Source organism: Peromyscus maniculatus, chromosome 12 (genome assembly GCF_049852395.1).
Source record: "Peromyscus maniculatus bairdii isolate BWxNUB_F1_BW_parent chromosome 12, HU_Pman_BW_mat_3.1, whole genome shotgun sequence".
Lineage (NCBI taxonomy): Eukaryota > Metazoa > Chordata > Mammalia > Rodentia > Cricetidae > Peromyscus > Peromyscus maniculatus.
The window spans coordinates 69,796,946-69,819,577 of record NC_134863.1 but is presented as its reverse complement, the minus strand read 5'-3'; the positions used below and the strand labels follow the sequence as shown (position 1 = coordinate 69,819,577).

At 36.1% G+C, this 22,632-nt stretch overlaps 1 long non-coding RNA gene across 1 annotated transcript in view; it reads right to left on the bottom strand.

Annotated features, from left to right (window-relative positions):
• Nucleotides 1-13,173: 13,173 nt before the first annotated feature.
• The window catches only part of LOC143268016 (uncharacterized), a 339,198-nt gene continuing 329,739 nt past the window's right edge, over nt 13,174-22,632 (bottom strand). The window contains exon 2 of the long non-coding RNA XR_013043604.1: nt 13,174-13,242. This is a non-coding gene — a long non-coding RNA (uncharacterized LOC143268016). The remainder of the gene's footprint in view (nt 13,243-22,632) is intronic.

Sequence of the window (22,632 nt, the reverse complement as noted above, 5' to 3'; positions counted from 1 at the left end):
TCTTGTAATTGAATAAATAGTGAAGTTAATTCTGAAGCATCAGGGATAAATTCTGCAGTCTCAATATGTAACACCACTCTTTCAGCATACTGAGAGTCAGTTACTATGTTGAGAGGTTCTGAAAAATCCATTAATACCAACAGAATAGCATACAATTCTGATTTTTGCACTGAATTATACGGACTTTGAACCACTTTACTTAAATTTTCTGATTTGTAACCTGCCTTTCCTTCTTTGTTGGCATCTGTATAAAATGTACGAACTCCAGATATGGGTTTTTGCCGTACAATTCGAGGCAAGATCCATTCAGCTCTCTTTATAAGATCAATTCTATTGCTTTTGGGATATTTGCTGTTAATTTCTCCCAAAAAATTACTGCAAGCTCTTTGCCAAGGTTCACTTTCTGTCCATAATTTTTCAATGTCCTCCTTAGTTAATGGTACGACAATTTCTGCTGGGTCTATGCCTGCTAATTGACGAAGTCTCTGTTTTCCTTTGTAAATCAAGTCAGAGATTTTTTCCACATAAGTTTTTAATTTTTTATTTGGTTTATTTGGTAAAAATATCCATTCCAATATAATATCTTCCCTCTGCATTAATATTCCAGTAGGAGAACGCCTAGAAGGTAAGATAACCAAAATGCAATCCAGCTTTGGATCAATACGATTCACGTGTCCTTCATGCACTTTCTTTTCTACCAATGCTAATTCTTTCTCAGCTTCAGGTGATAATTCTCTTGGACTATTTAAGTCCTTGTCACCTTCTAAGGTTTTGAACAAATTAGTCAGTTCATCATTTTTTACCCCAACAATAGTTCGTAGATGAGAAATATCTCCAAATAATCTTTGAAAGTCATTAAGAGTCTGTAGTCTATCTCTCCGAATTTGCACCTTTTGGGGTCTAATTTTTTGTAGCTCTATTTTATATCCTAAATAATTAATAGAATCTCCTCTTTGTATCTTTTCAGGAGCAATTTGTAATCCCCAGCGAGGCAAAATTTTCTTTACTTCTTCAAACATTATTTCTAAAGTATCTGCATTTGAGTCAGCTAGTAAAATATCGTCCATATAATGATAAATTATAGATTTAGGAAATTTTTTACGTATCACTTCCAATGGCTGTTGTACAAAATATTGGCACAGAGTTGGGCTATTCAACATTCCCTGTGGGAGGACCCTCCATTGAAATCTTTTAACCGGTTGAGAATTATTATAAGTAGGCACTGTAAAAGCAAATCTTTCTCTGTCTTTTTCTTGTAAGGGTATTGAAAAGAAACAGTCTTTTAAATCAATAACTATGAGAGGCCATCCTTTTGGTAACAGAGTAGGCAAAGGCATCCCAGATTGTAGAGAACCCATTGGCTGAATTACTTTGTTAATTGCCCTAATGTCTGTTACCATTCTCCATTTACCAGATTTCTTTTTAATAACAAATACAGGAGAATTCCAAGGGCTGGTTGATTCTTCAATATGCTGAGCATTTAACTGTTCTTCTACCAGCTCTTCTAAAGCCTGGAGTTTCTCTGTTGTTAAAGGCCATTGCTGGACCCATACAGGCTTGTCTGTTAACCATTTTAAAGGTAGAGCTGTTGGTGTCTTTGGAAGATCATCAGTTATTGTGCCCTGTTCTTGTATAATATGGATGGCTGGTGACCACTCATTAGAACAATATCTTCTAATATTTCTCTCAGTAACATGTGCTAGTTTATGATTTGTTTCTGAGATTGGAGGGATGTTAATCTGAGTATTCCATTGTTGCAACAAGTCTCGACCCCACAGGTTCATAGTTATGTTAGCCACATATGGTTTTAATTTTCCTCTCTGTCCTTCTGGACCTATACATTCGAGCCATCTTGCACTCTGTTTCACCTGAGATAATGTCCCAATTCCTAACAGTTGAACGTTTACCTCCTGAAGAGGCCAAGTTGGATGCCAAAATTCTGGTGCAATTATGGTAACGTCCGCACCTGTGTCTACCAGACCAGACAACAAAACACCATTTATTTTTATCGTTAATTTTGGTCTTTGTTCATTAATAGAAGTTTGCCAAAAAATTTTCTTTATGTTTTCTCCTGAATTTTCTATTCTCTCTGTTTCATCATTCTGACCAGCATGATTTATTCCAATAGGCATTTGGTTATTTAATCGCTCTCCAGAGCAGGCATTTCCTCTATGGCTGCCGGAAAGGTTTGAACTGGATTTGCACTGGGGGCCTGCCTGAGGCCCCTCTGGGAGTTTCCCGAAGACTGAGGCAAAGGATTACCCTGTCTGTCCTTTGTTGATCTACATTCGTTGGTCCAGTGTTTTCCCTTACCACACCTTCTGCATACTCCAGAAGGAAGGGGCATTCTGTTGCCATTGTTCCTTGAAGAAACATTGTTTCTGGAAATGACCTGTCTACAGTCCCTTTTCAAATGTCCTTGCTTTCCACATCCAAAACATCTAACACTCCTCAAACCTTTTGAAATTACTTCTCCTACCCATGTATCATCATGCTCATCAGCTTCAACATTAATTGTTTCTCTAATCCAATCTTCCATAGGTGCAGATCTTGCCCTTAATGGCCTGATTATTCTTTTGCATGCTGCATTCGCATTCTCAAAGGCCAAAGATTCAATTATTGCCTTACCAGCTTCTGAATCCGAGACCGTTCTCTTTACTGCTGAAGCCAGTCTTTGTAAAAAATCTGTAAAAGACTCTTTTGGGCCTTGCTTCACCTTTGTAAATGACTCAGATTTTTTTCCTGGTTCCTCAACTTTGTCCCATGCATTCAAGGCTGCCGTTCGACATAAAATTAGGGTTTGGACATCATATAAACATTGTGCTTGTGCTGAAGCATATTGGCCTTCGCCCATAAGCTGATCCTGGCAAACTTGTACTCCTTTATCCCTCCATTGTTTTTCTATGTTTTTAGCCTCCTCCTTAAACCAAGTCAGAAATTGAAGTCTCTGGCTGGGTTCCAGAACACCTTGTGCGAGGTCCCGCCAGTCCTGTGGTACTATCCTATTATATGTTGACCAAGTGTTTAACATTTGCTTTACATATGGGGAATGCATGCCATAAGATACTATTGCCTCCTTAAACCTTTTTAAATCCAACATTTCAATTGGAGCCCAAGTATTTTGTGTAGCCATTTGATCAGGCATCTGCTGTACTGTTACAGGATAAATTAAGGGTGACTGTGTGAAAACAGGCTTTCTTTCTGCAACCTTATGATCCCGACTTGAAACAACTTCACTGTTAATTTCTTCTGTCTGAATTTTTACAGGTTTAACAAGTTCTTCTAACGCTGTTATCCTGGCACTTAAATTGATTATCTTTTTAAATATTAAAATGTGGATTATTATAGTGATGAGGTGCATAATTCCACCAATACTAATATTATATAGTTGTTCCATTGCCAGACTGCCTAAAATTTCGAACAAAAACCAATTTTCTTCCAATGTACACATAAAACCCATTTGTTTTTTAATGTGGAAAAAAATTCTCTTTTAGATAGTTTCCTTTAAAATATCTGATATGTTATGACTTACCAAATCTGCGTAGAACAGTAGAAATCCGAGGGGATTTTCAAAGCAGCCACCTAGTGTCCCAGGTGTAAATCCAGAGAGAGAGAGAGAGAGAGAGAGAGAGAGAGAGAGAGAGAGAGAGGAAAGAGAGAACGCACAAGAAAGCGTAGCCGGCTAAAGCTTAAATGCAGCCACGTGTTCCCTCTTGTGCCGAGTCAAGGCTTGGGTCTGGCTTCCTTAAGCTCCGACCACGTGCGTTGGCTTTACAGGCAGGGCCCTGTTCGGCAGGGCAGGTCTGAGTTGTTTGTAGCACCGGCTTTAGGCAAGCTGCTCACAGACCTAGGCCCGGGCTAGAAGTTGCTACCCAGACTAGGACGCCAGCAGCTCGGACTAAGAAGCCGATCGCCGCCGGCCGCCGTGTGCCGCCGCTGCCGCCGCCGCCGCGGGCCGCCTGCCGCCCTTGCGGGAAAGCAGACCTGCCGCCAAGCCAAGCAGTTTTTAATGGATTCTTGTCACGTTGGGCGCCAGATGTTGATGTAACCAACCGTCTTATTAAATAAGAAACACAGAAACAATGTAAAAGAGAAAGCCGAGAGGTCAGAGCTCAGAGCTAAAATCTCACCCTTCCTCCTGCTGTCCCAGCTTCGCGAAAAGAGACCTACTTCCTCTCGGTTCGTATTTTTAAAGTATGTTGTTCTGCCTTCTCATTGGTTGTAAACCCAAACACATGACTGCCTCATCACTGTCTGAATGTACAGCCCCCTAGGTCTTAAAGGCATATGTCTCCAATGCTGGCTGTATCCCTGAACACACAGAGATCTTATGGGATTAAAGGCGTGTGCCACCACCGCCCGGCTCTTGCTATGGCTCTAATAGCTCTGACCCCCAGACAACTTTATTTATTAACATACAATCAAATTAATATTTCAGTACAAATCAAAATAATATTTCAATACAATTAGATTACCACCACATTACCTTCCCACAGACATTACTACCACACAACAGTATAACTGTAGTAAAACTGTCATGCTGAGAGCCAGTTAGGGACTTGTATTGGAGAAATTATTTTGGCCACTCCACGTAGTTAAAAGGATATTTATTTAATGGGAAACTCACAAATTAAGTAATGGGTAGGTCGCAGGGTCTGGGGAAGGTGTAACACAGTCCAGCGGTGCTCTCCGGAGCTCTGCACAGTCAATCTGTACCGGTCAGTGTTCCGGCACCGAGAGAGCGCGCAGAGAGAGTGCTGATCCATCCAGCTCTCGGGTCACCCGGCGCCTCCCCTCGCCCCACCTTGTAGGCATGACAGTTGCCAGAGTCTCAATGGGGGTTGGAACTTCCAGAACCAAGCTGGAATGGCTACCCACTATATCTCCCCCTTTTTGTCTAAATAAGAAGGTTCTAAACTAATACAAGACTATATACAAAGGAATGGTTATCAAATATTGTCCAGGAATAATGAGAGATAATGACCTATATAAGATGTAACTACAACCAATGCAAACAATATCAAGCAAGAAACACATACTAAAATCCAGAGAAGTATAGAGCATAGGTAAACAGCATGTTATAAAGATCATTCAAAGGTGTCCTATCCTAAAGAACCTGAATCTAATACTTAATATGTTCTATCTAAGATATTATATATACTAAGTTGTAACTATAACTGCTAGTCTTCAATCCCTTTAGGTAGTGCTTTAGGTAGTATTTGGAGTATCCTAAGAAGACTTATAATGACAGTTCCATTCCCAGTCTGAGTGTTGGGAGATGCCAGAAATTTTAGGAGATTATATGTCTTTGTGGACATGATCTCAAGGGAAATTGTTGGGCACTGGTCTCTTTTTTCTTATTTTATTCCCAGCTATGATGTAAACAGCCAGTAATGATTCACTTTATTTAAAGATTCTGTACTTTTCCTCAGTTATCAGCATAATTAAAGCTTTTATGATCACATGAAGACATGTTTAAAATGTTGAAAAAATGGAGACACCTAATTTATACATCTCAGCTGTGAGTGGACAATTTATTTCAACTTTGAAATTACAAAAAAGTGTATTTTCATAGTTTACTTAGAAATAAAAAAAAATGAAGGTATGTATTTTTGAAATTTTTCACTGTTTGAAGTGGCCTAAAACAAAAGTCATAAAGTGTTGTCTAGTTATTACTGAGTACAATAAAGCTTCATTATGTCTTGTGGAGACAATATATGCTACATACCATTCAAAAGTATGAGTTGCATTACTGTCCATTGTGAGTTCAATATAGGACACCAATAAAAAGAGTGAAGATTGTCACCAATCTGTCATGAGTCCACTATAAAAAGTGTTAAACAAACATCTATAGTGCATATTAAAATTACTGACAGTATTCAGAAACATCACTAATTTTTGCACCAAGGTAGAGAACATAGATGAGACAAGCAATGGAGGAGCATCATTTTTATACAGAGTGACAAAGCTTTGTGTTGATATCATTCGGAGTCTAAACAACAGTCACTTGTCTTCTGTGAGAAGAGGTTATGTCACATTTTTCATAACTGGGAAAAAGTAGTGAAACTTGCTCCCTGCAGATTGAATGGTGTAGTTTTCTATAAGGATCTCTTCGTTGGTACATCTACAACACAACATCTCTAGGTAAGTTCCAGGGGCAATTGAGGAAGAGGAGGCAGAATGATTACAAGAACTAGAGATACAGAGAGTCTACTATGAAATTGAATGTCCTAGAAAAGTCGGGGATGCTACATCTATGAAATCTCATCAACATGGCTGCCTGAACAAGGATGACTTATAAACATGTTAACACAGAAGGACAAAATTTCCCAGGGTCCCCTGCCCTAAACAAAGAACTACAGAAAACTAAGAAATGCTGAGTGGGAGAAACAGTCTTCCTCAAGTAAGAGTCTCCAAATCTGTTAGATGATATCAAATGTTCCCTGAAACACACACATACAAATAATATTAGACGGACAGAGCAGATTACATTTATAAATTTAGAAACATTGTGTGCATGGTGTGTGTGTGTGTGTGTGTGTGTGTGTGTGTGTGTGTGTGTGTGTGACATATATAAAAACAATCAAAGAAAAAGAGACAATGATTAAGGGATAGAGCAAGCAAGGTACATGGAAAGGCATGGAGGGAGGAATGAGATGAGGAAGTGATGATAATTATATTAAACTTCAAAATGAATAATAAATTAAAATTTAAAAATTAGTTAAACTTACAGATGGCATTTTATCTATGAGAATAGCAACCATTAATTAACTTTAAATTTTATATCATTATTAGTGAGAATCCCATACATTTAAGCAATTAATTAAGATCATAACTTAATAGCCTTTGAGTCTAACTTCCTTCACATCCCTTCATCATGCTCCCCTCCTAACTTCATGTCTCTTTTCTGATTAATAATCCATGAAATCCAGCTTATGCTGCTTATGTGTGAATAGAATTGGTGTCATCCAATTGAGCATTGATTATCTACCATTATCAAAAGCTTAAAAGGAATTTTGAATTATTTACCCTCTTGTAGCAGCTATCAACTGCAAAGAGCTCTTCAGTATGGAGTGAAGGCCTCTTAAACAATAACAAAAACATTCATAAAATTTGACGACAAAGAGAATACTACTAACCATGATGGCAGATAAAATAACATTAATAATAAATCTGGAGATATATGAAAAACAATATAATCATGCTTACATTTCAAAACCAATAATCCCAAATTTTGAAAGCAACTAAAGAACAATGACTCTTGTACAAGAATAACAAACGGGGCTATGGTTGACCTCCTAAGTCACTCTCTCTTTGTATTACCATCCTCCTTGATGCCTCAAAATACCAGTAATATAATGGTGAAGGATTAATTTTGGCTCATGGTTCAAGGTCATGGTCATTTACTATGAGGACATCATTGTGTCAGGAATGTAAGGCAGCTGTTCACATGTATCAATGGTGTATGGTGATATGCTGTGTACCCCAATAAAGCTTTCCTGAGGATCAGAGGACAGAGCTAGCTACTAGATAAAACATAGAGGCCAGACAAGTGGTGGCACACACCCTTAATCCTCTCACTCAGGAGGCAGAGATCCATCTGGATCTCTGTGAGTTCAATGCCAAGCTAGAAACAGAGCCAAGCAGTGGTGGCACACACCTTTAATCCCAGTATTGGGGAGCATACACGCCTTTAATCTCAGGTAGTGACAGCAGGGTGGAGAAAGTTATATAATGTGTGAGGAAGCAGAAACTAAAGCAGTTCAGCTGAGACACTTTTGGGTGAAGACTCAAAGGATGTCAGTCAGAGGATTTGGTTTCGTGGAGTTGGTGAGGTAATAGGTGATGGCCGTGGCTTGCTCTGCTTCTCTGATCTTTCAGCTTTCACTCCAGTATCTGACTCTTGTTTTTTTTTTTTTTTTTTTTTTTTTATTAAAAGACAATCTAAGATTCTAACAACAATGCTAGGTTTATCTTTATAATTCATTCTAAGACACATGCCCATGGGTTATCATTATACATTTTTAGGGTGTGTATCTTCAAACATGTACTCAATCCAGACACTTCTCACAGACATTCTCACAGGTTTGACTCTGCCAGGTGATTCTAGATACTATTAGGTTGACTATTAGGTTTACTATCATGTTCTGCATACAACAGAAGAGTGAAGTAATTAAAAAAATAAACTAAGATTCTACTTAAATTCCTTTTCAGGAGTGAACACAAAATGAAATCCTTTACACACAAAAATTGTAAGGATAATTTGTCAGCTGCATACTTGCAATATAAAGTAAGTTAAAACTGTTCCACATGTGTAAATTGTAAGCCCATAGGTAATATGTGATTCTCATTTATGAAATGAATCAATTAATTTCTGCATTAAATGTCTCACAGCAAACGTAACAGCTCCAAAATATAATAGTGATTTGAAACTACTAATTTGAATCCAACTTGACTATGTGAATAAGGAAGTCATGGAAGTTACAAAGGGAGTTCATTGTCTTTGGCTGGTAATATCTTCATCATCAGTTTCTAAAATGTGAAGACTGGAAAAAAAAATATAGCGATTCTACTGTTATCCTGGGACCTGAACTACACAGTCTGAATGCTAAGACTGTAAAGCAAAGAATCTATAGCAAATCTAAAGCAAAGAATCTATATATTTGGCCAAACTATGCATGCTGATTCTTCATGGCATACCAGCTTTAGGAAATTCCAAATCACTACACATCCATCAACAAACAAATGAATGGAAAATATGGGAAATATAAACTGTTGAATAATTTTATCCTATTATTTGCAGTAAATGGATATAACAATCAGATGTTATGTCATTTTTAAATAAGTTGAACACATCAGTACTAATACAACATGTTTCTCCTTATATTCAGAAGCTGAAAAACATTCATCGGGTTGTAGAATAGTGATTACTGGAGACTGAGAAAGATGAGGGTGTGATGAATGCTCAGATGGAAAGTACATACAAAAAAGAAGTAATAACTTTTATTAATCTACACCAGAGTCATGGTCTCTGTTTATCAATTGCCTAGTATATATTGTGTGACCAATCAAAAGAGAGCATCTGGAAGTCTCTGAATACAAAATAATTTTAAAGACATGGAAGTATTAATAGCCCTGTGTTTCTCAGTGTATAGTTTAACACATGTATCAAAAATTCATTTTTTGTTATCAATTAAAAAACGAAAAAAATATAAAAGTATATAATTTTTGAAAAGGATTTTTAAATGGTAAATTGGAATTCCAAGAAAAATATCCTTGTGGAGAACTTTGCCTTCTTTCACTATTGAGACTTATTCCATAGCATCTCCTCCCACACTCTAGTACAGTTAACATCAAGTAAAAACCAGCAGGACTCACTAGGAAAGGACATAGATCTTTCTTCTCAGGGAAAAGTATCATTTAATCTTTCAATGCCCTATTGTCAAATTTTAAACACAAAAGGAGTTTAATTAAGTTGTTTACAAGATGCAAAGCTACACAGAGAAACCCTGTCTCGAAAAAAAAAAAAAAAAAAAAAGAAAGAAAGAAAAAGAAAAGTTGTTTACAAGAGCATAAATATGGCCTACTAAAGAGAGCTTTGACACATTACCAATGGCTATACTATTGAAGAAAAACAGACTTAATTTTTATTATCAACACACTCATAGCATCCTATACTCTGTCTATATTGATCAAAGTATGTAGTTCTTGTTTTTTTCTGAATTTAAGCTCCAATTTCTTCCTGCCCTTTTCTTCAAGGTAATTCTCCCAAACAGAACAAATGATATATAATAAGAGAAATGCCCCAAGTATTACATATCTGTAACAGACCAACTAGCATGTTACATAAAGTTAATTAATTAATAAATCAGTGGTCAGCACTGAATTGAAAGATTCACACAGGATGGAAATGTAGAGAAAGTTATTCAGCCTGCCCTACTTAGAGGACAGCTGCATTTATTTCCATGAAGTGCTTTTTCTAATGCTTATAAAAATATGCAATGAGCTGGGTGGTGGTGGCTCACGCCTTTAATCCCAGCACTCATAAGGCAGAGGTAAGCAGATCTCTGTGAGTTCGAGGCCAGCATGGTCTACAAAGTGAGTTCCAGGAAAGGTGCAAAGCTACACAAAGAAACACTGTCTTAAAAAACAAAAAACAACAACAAAAAATGCAATGATTTGGACCAGGCCCTCTGGATAAGTGAGACAGTTAAAGAGCTTGAACTGTTTAGGAGGCCCCCAGACAGTGGAGCCAGGACCTGTCCTTGGTGCATGGGCTGACTTTTTGAACCTGGGGCCTATGCTAAGACAATTTGCACAGCCTTGGTGCAGGGAGTTGGGGACTGGACCTGCCTCAGCTGAGTCTACTAGGCTGGGCTAACTTCGAAGGGGAGACCTCGCCTTGGAGGAGGTGGGAATGTGGGGTTTATTGGGGGAAGGCTGGGGGGTGGGAGGAGGGAGGACAGCGGTATCTGTGGCTGATATGTAAAATTAAATTAATTATAAAATAAAAAATCTAACAGAAAAAAGGAATATACAATGGTAAAAGTTTTATCAACTTTAAAAAAGAACTTTTTATGTAAGTAAGATGGCAGTAAATAAGTCTTTTGCTGCAACTGAGGTTTTACCAGCACAACTTAACATCTATTTACATAAAACAACTTTAATTTAGTAAACATTGAGTAAAAAATAGTTTTCAAATGCTGATAGATCACACCTCTGCCAGTCTCCAAGTCTTGGGATTACTCAGATGGTAGTTTTAGAAGCATTTAAGTACATCAGATCGGGACTCTATCATTTGCTTAATTGGCTTGCTGTCTCACCCCTTGCTTCTATCTACAAGCAGGACTCAGGTTTATTTTTTGTTTCTGACTTTTTGTTTTATTTTGATTTTATTCTTGGTAATAAAACATGTAAAAGGCTCATAGGCATAATCTTCCTCTTACAACATAAAGTAGTCAATACTTTTTCTGTCGAAGCATTATTGAGATCATAGATTCTGTGAATAAATGTTGTAAATAATAATTACAGTTTTCTAGAAATGTTTAATTAAATTTGGTGCTCTGACAAGACACAATATTTTCCACATTGTCATTTCCAACTTTCGAGTATGTTACAACTCTCTATCTTTGCAAAAAATACCACCTTTTCCAATTATTGCTACCACTAATGTTTTTATGACTAACATCAATACTAATTTTTCCTCAAAGAAATTGTTTTCATAAAATCAGACTAAAGTGTATCGATTAGGAAACTCTCTATTCATCAAAGCAAAGCATTTCAGTTCTTACAGAGATCTGTGACCTAACCTCTCCTTTTTCTGTCTTACTTTGTTCTTTCAACCCTTACAAGGAGTATTAGGTACATTTCTATGACAATAATATCTTCTCACTAGTAATATCTTCCTTCTAAGATGTTTTATAAATACATTTTCCAATTGTATGCATTGGGAACTATAATCATGATAATTTTAATGAAAAATAAAACATTTTGTTGCTTTATTGTTTTGTAAGGATTTATGAATCACAAATATCTTAAAATTGTATCTAACCCTGATTTTAGTAATTAGATAAGCTGTTTATATTTCCATTATTTTACTTAAACTCCCAATACTTTGAAAGTCCTATTGTTTAGAAATATATACAAAGGTATCTAAATGAAAGAACAATTTCTTATTTTTTAAATTTCATTCAAAAAGTAGTTGAAAATAATACATAAATGGCTCAGCATAGAATGAGGAATGTGTATTCTAAAACTGGAAGCAAAGGAATTTTCTTGTTGAAATAATTTAGGGTAGTAAATTGAAATTTTCCACTCAACCCTCAAGGGATAATAAATTTGTTAAATCAGTAGGAGTTCTTGAAGAGTGTTTTTTAATAACTTTCTACAAATGAAACTGGCAAACTAAAAACATACTAATGCACAGAAAATCAGAAAGAATGAAACTTCTATGTAGACAAAATTATTTGTGTCTTTAAGTATTTGTAACCCAAGGCCATAAGGGATTTTCTTGTTTTAGAATATGACTTTTCTACCAAGATTATTTTTATGCCTACAACTGTGATGCATTTTTAATGAGTTTGAATCATAAACAAATGACAAAAATGTTCATTCTGATTAATCAGATTTTCCTAATGAAAAATATTAACCAGCATACAAAACCAAATGAAGTCTTCATGAAATAATAAGAAATTGTACATTCTGAACTTTGACAAGCTTATATAGTTACTTGGGGCAAATAATGACTATGTTAAGTATAGGTGTCAGCGAGTCCACTATATTCCTATGAGATTCCATAGGAAATGATATCGGAGGCATTGTGGAACAAAAATTATATTTTGTGACACATTTCATGATAGTTTTGTCCTTTAAAAATGTTTAAAAACTTCAATATTTTCTTGTCTTTTAAAATATTTTAATTCCTCTGTGCTTATTGTACAAAATAGTAGACAATTTTTCAGTTGAATTGTCATTCCCATGATTTCTTTTCATTTTAATCCAATAGCTACATTTATTGCCCCCATCCATTTTAAAGAATCATCACTAATGATTCACAAAATAGCCTATATATATGAAATAATCTTATTAAAATTAATTCTGTAGATTATTGATTTACCTGATATTTAGAAAAGGAAATAGTAGAAAAAAGGAAACCACTGGCCAATTTTCTTAAATTGTAAAGAATATAAAAAACTGATGAAATTTAAATTTCTTCAATAAAATATTTCTAAATCAAATTCTACAACACATAAAAGATCATATACCCTAATCAAGCTGAACTCATTCAAAGAATACAAGGTTAGATCAAGCATAAACAAATAAGGAAACACCACACAGATATAATCAAGTATAGCAATCACATAATTCTCTCCATAGATGTGGAAAAGTCCTGAAACTTCTATAATCTTTCCTTCTAACCTAACAGAGAAAGACGGTACATAATTTATAGAGAAGTGATATTAAATTTAGACAATATTTATTAGAATGAAAAGCATTTTAAGCACCTCTCAGTTGCAGTATTTTCCTGAAAACATGCACACGTCTTTCTACTACAAAGAAGATGAGGATTTGACATGTCCTGGCATGAGAGTAGAGAATTCCTAGAAAAGCATATTATGGGAGAAACTGTTTGGGTCATCTTTTGATAATTCAATCTCCTGCTTTTACAACTGAATTTCAAAAAAAAAAAAAAAAAAAAAAAAAAAAAAAAAAAAAAAAAAAAAAAAAAAAAAAAAAAAACAACTATTCTGCTCTTTCCTTCTGCAAAAACCCTCAGTTTGAGTGTTTCTAGTAGATGACTATGGAAATGATATTGACCTAAGGTGTTTGAATGACCTCTACATATATATGTCTGAAAGCTTTTATGTTATTGTATCTATGTTATAAAATATTATGATCATCAAGTGAAATGACAATAACTATCATCAGAGATCTCTTAAAGAATAAAGTTATGATCTAAAACAGGATTATCACCATAACCTGGTGGATTGCTTCAAACATATCCACGTGGATTCATATAAATACTTTCTAGTGTATAATGAAACCTAATGATTCTCATTACTTTACAAACAATTGACATATAAAATGATGACATACTGAAGAATGGTTGTGCTCAACAGTGCATCTATCATAAATGCTTGAACAATGAACATAAACTCACTCCATTTCATCTCTCCATTTGAGAACTCAGTATCTCTGCATAAATGTACCATGTATTCTAATATCAACTTTTCTTGGGCAGAGAATCAATAATCTGCAAATAGCTTTAGAGTTTCTCTTTCCCCTCTAACAATATCCAAGTTAATAGTATTGTTGATAATAACCAAGAGCCACATTGTAATCAAGAAGTTATGCAGACATCAAATAAGTTTAAATTTCTGAGTTCTAAACTACAGAAATCTGTAAACCATTATTTCATATGTGTTAGGATTAGTTTCTATGTCAGATTAATTAATTGTTGGTTAAGTTGTGTTGAGTGTTTTTATTTCTATATTCATTGATAAGACTGAGCTTTAAAATGTATTTATTAAATTTTTGTCTATTTTGGAATAATTAGTTGTAAGGAAGAACAGAAATAGAGATGAACATGAAAAATAAAAGGAAGAAAAATTAGTGATATAGGATTTAAGAATGTTTTCTAAAAGATTTGAAAATTTGGTGTGACTAGTGAAGAATAGGAACAAGTTAATTTATAACATGAGTACACTTTCATATTTAGTATTAGATATGTATCATGTTAAGATTGAAAATACTATGTATTGTTTTTCTGCATAATCATTCTTATTTTGGGGGACTTCAAAAGCCCACGAAAACAGCACAGACTACTCCATTGAGCTTGGTTGCCCACTAGAACTTAATTTAAAAAAAATAAAAAAAGAAAAGAAAAGAAAAACCTGCAGCTGAAGACACTATAGAGTTGGTCATAGGTAGATCACAGAGAAAATGAACTGGAGCTGAGCTCGAAACTTCCTCCATATCTGTTAACTTTCATGATCCAAAAAAGAATTATGGAGGCTGCTGAGAGAGCAAAGCATTGACTGTAATAACATGAGGGAAAATGTACCTTCTGATATAATGGCGGCACAACTGCTTTCCTATTAGATTTGAAACCCGCTTCACAGGCATTGGAGACTCATGACTGGTTCTATATACCTGAACAAGAGCCTTGACAAAGAAGTCCAGAGGCCTTATGGGGGAGTTTCCTACTATTCTTGTGCTAAACCATCACGTTGTCAAACTACCTCCTACGTGTTAATGTTTCTACCCATAAAATAATGCTATATCCGGTTATCATAAGAGAAGCTTCCTCTTGCAGAAGGTGATGTTTAATTCTGGATAAAGTATGAAGACTAACTTGGCAGAGTGCTCACCCTCAACACAGTCACCTATAATAGCCTGCAAAACTCCTATTTGTTTGCCGAAAAAGGAATGAAAGATGTTAAGAGCCCTGGATGAGGAAATGCACAATGAAAAGATGCTTTCTGGACAGAAAATAGCCATTTGTTCAACAACTAATATTGCACTCATACTTAGCTGCAAAAAATTACATTCATCAACACTTCATCATGGATAAGAGAGGCAACCAGCAGCCTCACCTCTTCCAGGAGAAGTATTGGTAACTAATGTTTCCTAAGTGGTATGGTATCAGGTGTACAGTAACAGATTAAATAGCCTTGTTTTACTTGACAAACTTTACACCAAACTTAGGCAAAACCACTTGATCACACACAAAACTAAAGACAAGAAAACAAGGGGGTGGATTTCTTGAGTAAAAAAGATCCCAGTGTGAGAGCTAGAGGAGTGAGTGAAAGGAACTGGGAGGGCCAAAGTGACTAAAATCCATTATGTAAATGTGTGAAACTGTCAAACAAAGCTAATGGGAAAAAATGAGAAAGAAACTATCAGGCAAGCCATTCCTGAATTCGTCAAATTAAAATCTCAGAGATATGCTAAAGCTTTAGAATCACATTATTAATTCAATGAATCTAAAATAAGATACATACCAGTAGATGGAAGAAATCAAGACAAATGAAATAGCATAAATTAACATAGTAAGGAATAGGAAGCATAGAAATGGTACCATTCTGAATTTTGAGGTACCCAGCATCAGTGTTTGATACTTTTATGTCTTTTACATCCTTTTCCTCCACATCTTTCCATGTTGAGCATACAGTTGTGAAAAATAAACTTGAATTCTGAGCCAGGAGACAAAGTAGATGAAAATCTCTTGAACCACATATTAATTGCAAAAACATGTGGCAAGTAAAATAAATACCTAAAGTCATGCATCTGACTTGCTATGATTGTTCGTAACTGCATTTCTGGGAAGATGCAGAGAAGTTCCAAATAAGATCATATTAAATGCCACCAATAGATTATTGAATTAAAGATGCTTTGACTTGCAAACTGGATGTAGTATCATTTGTGTTTATTTTTATAGTGATGTCTCTGTTGCAGTCAATGTGTTTTATTTATTATTTTTCTCTATATTTCAGGTACATTGATTCATAACACTCATCATGAATTTTCTACTTATTTCCAAGCTACTTGCTTCACAATTATTTTTTTATTTTTGACATACACCTTGAGTTTCATCTATACTATTTTTATCTTTAACATAATCAATTATACTTAAATAATAGAACAGCATGAGCACAAATAACATAATTGTTTGAATATTTGCCTCTGTTTCATGACTAAGAGCACAGCAATGGAAATAGGCTCAACTCAACTGTCCACTTTCTAGTCCAAAACTCAAAACAGCGGATTCAGTTTGAGTTGTTACTGAAACTCCATGCAATCATTTTGAAGCAGGAGTAAGAATAAGTTGGAGGAAGCAGGGACACCTTCTCCAGTAAAACCTTTACTTTCCCCACCCCTCAGGGTGGAACTATACCTGAGTGAAAGCGCATTTGTCTAGCATGCATATGCTCAAGGCCCTGGCTTCAATTTACAATGTTGAGAATCAAAACAAACGAAATAACACTGGTTTCGTTGGGAAGTTGGTGAGGGTCCATGAACCAGCTAAGGCAGTTTATCTTTTACACCATCAGGAGATTTTGCCAAGAAAATGATGTATGAAAATTTATTTTCTCCAGCCCACCTTATTTACATAAATGTATTAACTATGACCCATGCACAGTCGTAAGTGGTGGGGACAGAACATGCAAAAAACTGTTATTAAGAAGATGTATTCCGTGGAAGCCTGAGGTTTCCTTAAAGATGTCCGTTTCTGAGGAGTATTGTCTCCAGCTACAGTGGTTGCACTCTGATGTCTTTCAGTCCATTTGTGCTAGGATCATGCTTTAGATTTGCTTCTTCCTATCACTGACTAAGTAAGATAGTAAAGACAGCCCATTCATTCCTAGGGTGCATAGTGAAACAGTGAAGGGATTTGTAGCTCAAAGATTTGTGGTGATATTGTGTTGCCCGATATATTGTGTATCCTAATAAACTTATCTGGGGTCAGAGAACAGAAAAGCCACTAGGTATAGGGGCCAGAAAATGGTGGCACACACACCTTTAATCCTAGCATTCCAAAGGCAGAGATCTGTCTGGATCTTTGTGAGTTCAAAGTCACACTGGAAACAGCCAGGCATGGTGACACACGCCTTTAATTCCAGGAAGTGATATAAGGAAGAAGAAAGGTATGTAAGGCGTGAGAACCAGGAACTAGAGCCTGGTTAAGCTTTTAGGCTTTTAGCAGCAGTTCAGCTGGGATTCATTCTGAATGAGGACTCGGAGGTTTCCAATCTAAGGAAACAGGATCAGCTGAGGAATTGGTGAGGCAAGGTAGCTGTGGCTGGTTCTGTTTCTCTGATCTTTCAGCATTCACCCCAATACCTGGCTCCGAGTTTGTTTTTATTAATAAGACTGTTTAAGATTTGTGCTACAAAGATTCTCCAATAGCCTTGTGGTAAATGCTAGATCTACGTGAATTTCTGAGATATTTCATCTTTATCTCCTGTCCCTCTTTCCTTACTAGTGATAATTGCCATTAAGATTGGGCACACTTTAGGATCTCTCAGTGCCTTTCTTTCTGCTCATAAGGATTGCGTTTGACAGACCATCTAAATGAGTTATTTAATCTTGTCTTCTGTGTTTCAGAAATTGCAGTCTAAGTCACAAAAGAGAAAAAAAAGTAATGAAGTATATAGCATATTAGTTTTTGATAAGAGGTAAGGAAAAAAAGAAATAAGAGGGAAGAGAAGAAGTAAGAAGTAACTACTTCAATGTACATGGACACTAATGCTGACAGACCTCAGGGGGTGTGGCTAGAAGCATGCAGGTGCATCAGCAAGACTACATTCCTGACCCTAGATTTCACATTTTAAATGTCCAGAGGCTTGCTGGTCCAGTACAGTGGGAGATTGCAGCCAGAGGAATGAAAATAGTTTTTCCTTTCTTATTCATGGAGGAGAAGTTATTTTCATTCATTATATGCCCTGCTGATTAAGATTCATGGGGTTATATGTGGAGTTTATCCCCTTTCACTGTTACAAAAAAAAAATAGATGATATATCTCTTAAATCAGATCTGGAATAATCTATAACTGAAAACTCTCATACTTTTACATTACTAACTCTCTTTGGTCTTCAAAGTTCTCATTTAAATAAAATTTCTGTTAATTTTAGTGATTATATACTGTATGAAAAGAAGTAAAATCTCTTTATAACACTATATAAAAACAAAACAAGCATTGGCTATTATTGTGTGCAGAAGTTTAAAGCAGTCATGGGAAAGAAGTATGCCTGCAATTCTACAAATCATGGCTACCTGAATATTTGTAGGCAGAAGAATACAGCAAGTTCTTGACTTTAACAACAACACTTGATTTAAGTACTGTTGAACTTGTAATTTCGCTAGCTAGTCTATTATTTGAAATGTTCAGAAAGATTTAAAACCATATTGACTTACATATTGTGGGGATGAACTTTATTTTAGTTTACCAAGTAATTACTCAGCTTTCTTATTTTAGTTTTTAAATGGAAAATGAATTTTTCATGCAATGTATTCTGATTGCCATTACACCTCTCTCATTTTCTCCCAGATATCTCCAACCTCTACACCAATCCAACTCCAATCTTCTCTCTCTCTCTTTCTTTCTTTCTCTCTCTCTCTTTCTTTCCTTTTGAAAATAGGCAAATAAAAAATAGAATAAAACACATCACACAAACATAAAAAGAAATAAAGAAAAGCCATGAGAAACACATACACAGACTCAGAGACACCACAGAAAACACACAAAACCAGAGATTTGGAAACCATGATATCCAAGCAAAAGATCAGTAAGATAAAAGAAAATGTCCAAACAATGCATTCTAAGACAAAAAATTCAAAAAAATACCTTTGAATTCATTTCATGTTGGCCACCTGTTGCCAGCCATGGGGTCTTCCTAGAATGTGGTTTTTATACATAGTGAGATTCTGTTGGAGAATTTTCCTTTGCTCATGATCGACAGTTCAAGATAGCTTCTTGGCTAGAGATGGGGCACAAGTCTACTTCCTCTCAGTGCTGGAACCCCGTCTGGTTCAGACATATGCAGGCTCTGTGCATGCTTCCACAGTCTCTATGAGTTCATTCATTCATGGACCCTGTTGTTCCTGGAAGACCTTGTTTCCTTGGTGTCTTCCATCCCAATTGGCTTTTACACTCTTTCTGTCTCATCTTATGCAACATTCCCTGAGCCCAGAAAGGAGAGATTTAATGAGGAAATCTCATTTAGGATGGAGTGTTCCAAAATTTCTCACTCTCTGCAGGTTGTCCAGTTGTGAGTCTCTGTCTTAGTTCCCATCTATTGCAGGAGGATCATCTTTGATGGTTACTGTGGGAGACAGTTATTTGAATGCCATTAAAAGTCATTTTATTGCTGTGTTCTTTTAGCAAACAATAGTGTTCAGTTTTTCCCTAGGTCCCTGGTCTATCTTGCATCAGCTGTTTGGCCACTGTGTAGTGTTAGGAATGACTTTCTTCTCATGTAATGGACTTTAAATCCTCTCAGAAAATAGTTGGTTACTCCACAACTTTTGTACCACTAGTGCAGGAGCACATCAAGCAGGTAAGTTACCACAGTATATCACCGGATATGTAGCTGAGTTGGTAGTTATTATCCTCCCCTCACAGTACATAGAGTACCTCTCAGTACCAAGAACAATAATCAGTAAGGATGAAGGTTCTAGTTAGTCAGCAGTATGACTTCCCTATGTTCAATGAGATATGTAGGTGTTGTCTTCACCAATAGGGCCTTACCATCAGTTTGTGGAGAAACAACCAATAGCATTGACAATTGGCTGAGTCCTTTAGCGGTTCCATTGGGCCCCTTGGTCAACAACTCAAATAGATGTAACCCATTCTTAGCACTGGAGGTTTCACTAGTTGGGACATTGTCTCCTCCAATCATTTGGTAATTCCATTTAGATTTCTTTTATATATGTATTCATTTTAAGAAGCTTCTATTGAAAAAAGAAGCTTCTACTGTAATAGATTTTCCCATGACCCTTCAAATGTCACGTAATGTTAGTTGTACTTCCTCATATTCCCTCCCTTACCATACTCTTCCATCTCACTGTTTAATCCTCTCATTCTAGCCCCCCATCTCTCCATAACATCATTTTCTATTTCCTTTTCCTTGAGAGATCTTGTACTTTACCCTAGTTCCTTACTCTATATTTAATCCTTGTGGTTATACAGATTGCACCACAAATATAAAAAGTTTAAAAGCTAATACCTACATATAAGAAAATAGACACAATAACTGTCTCTTGGGGTCTGTGTTATCTCACAGGATATTGTCTCCAGTTCCATCCATAAACATCTGGGTAAGATTTTATATATATACATACATACATACATACATACATACATATATGTATGTATGTCCCCGCAAGAGTTATTTGTATACATATGATTTTGGGGCTGAGGACTTGGCATTGGACAACCAATTAGAGGACTCTGTCCTAGGAAAGACTATTTCTCCAGCTTTCAGCACTCCTTAGTTGCCTATAGTTCTTTGTGTAGCACTGAGGTCCCTAAAATTTCCACCTTTAATTTTAGCATTTCTATTTCTGCTGTACTTCTCATTTTTTAAGTTTAAAAATTAATATGATGTTCAATTAGAATAAAATACCAATAATGACTCCTCTATCCTTAAATTTATAAATAGAGTTCACTATAGACCAAACATGCAAAAATATTTTCTAATACAAATATATCCTAATTTTCACCATCCTATTTACATACTTTTACTGAGAAAGTACTGATGTCCAGAAAACATACAATACTATTAAAAGCCAGTAAGAGAGAAGTGGTTTTATTTTATTTTTTTATTTTAGTATAGCTGCTGGAATAATATAGCCAAATTTGGTAGGGCAAACATCAGAAATTTATTGTCTTCTATTCTCAAAACCAGAAATCCAACACTGTGACATTAGCAGGATTGCTTCTTTTCAGACTATGAAAAAGAAATTTGTCCATACTATCTCAGAGCTTTCAGTAGTTGTCTGCCAATTCTTAGTATTTCTTGGTCTACAGAATCATACTAATTAATTTCTTTGTTATTCTTTTTTTCTCTTTATTTTTTTTATTTAATTTTTTTTCATTTTACACACCAACCCCAGATCCCCTTCCCTCCTCTTCTCATGTCCCCCGCCCCCACATCTCTCCGCCCACTTATCATCTACTCCTCAGAGTAGGTAAAGCCTCCCTTGAGTAGTCAATAAAGTCTGCCATACTAAGTTGAGGCAGGTCTTGGCATCCCCACAACCCCTGCATCAAGGCTGAGCAAGGTGTCCAACCATAGGGAAAGGGTTCCAAGTAACCAGGTCATGCACCTGGGATAAGTCCTGATCCCACTGCCAAGGACTCTACAAACAAATCAAGCCATACAACTTCTACCCACATTCAGAGGGCCTAGTTCAGGTTCATGCAGGTTCCCCAGCTGTCAGTCCAGAGTCCTTAAGCTCCCTCTAGCTCAGGTCAGCTGTCTCTGTGTTTTTCCCCATTGTAATCTTGATCCCTCCTTGCCCATATGATCCCTTCTCCCTCTCTTCAACTGATCTCCAGGAGTTCACCTCAGTACTTTGCTGTAGATCACTGCATCTGCTTCCATTAATTACTGGATGTAGGTTCTATGATGACAATTAGGGTACTCTAATCTGAGTACAGGGGAAGGCCAGTTCAGGAAGAGAGACATCATCATCTACAATAGCCACAAATAACATAAAATATTTCAGGATAACTCTAACCAAACAAGTGAAAGACCTGTATAACAAGAACTGTAAGTCTTTGAAGAAAGAAATTGAAGAAGATATCAAAAAATGAACAAATCTACAATGCTCTTGGATAGTAAGATCAACAGAGTAAAGATGACAATCCTACCAAAAGCAATTTACAGATTCAATGTATTCCCCATCAAAATCCCAACACAATTCTTCACAGACCTCAAAAGAACAATATACAACTTCATATGAAAAAAAAAAAACAGGATTGCCAAAACAATCTTGTGCAATATAAGAACTACCAGAAGCATCACCATCCTTGACTCCAAGCTCAACTATAGAGTGACAGTATATAAACAGCTTGGTATTAGCATCAAAAACTGACGTGTTGACCAATGTAATAGAATTGAAGGCCCTGACATCAGTCCACACACCTATGAACACTTGATATTTGACAAAGAAGCCAAAAGTTTACACTGGAAAAAAATAAAACACCTTCAACAAATGGTGCTGATATAACCGAATGCTGACATATAGAAGAATGTAAATAGATTCACATCTATCACCCTGCACAAAGATCAAGTCCAAGTGGATCAAAACCTGAACATAAATCCAATTACATGGAACCTGACAGAAGAGAAAGTGGGAAGTAGCCTGGGATGCATTGGCACAGGTGGCCACTTGCTAAATATAATTAGTAGTAGCACAGACACTGAGATTGACATTTAATAAATGGGACCTCCTAAAACTGAGGCTAAGGACATAGTCAATAAGACAAAATGACAGCCAACAGAATAGGTAAAGATGTTTACCAACACCACATCTGACAGAGGGCTGAGCTTGAAAAAAATACAATGAACTCAAGAAACTAGACATCAAAACACCAAATAATCCAATTAAACAATGGGGTACAGA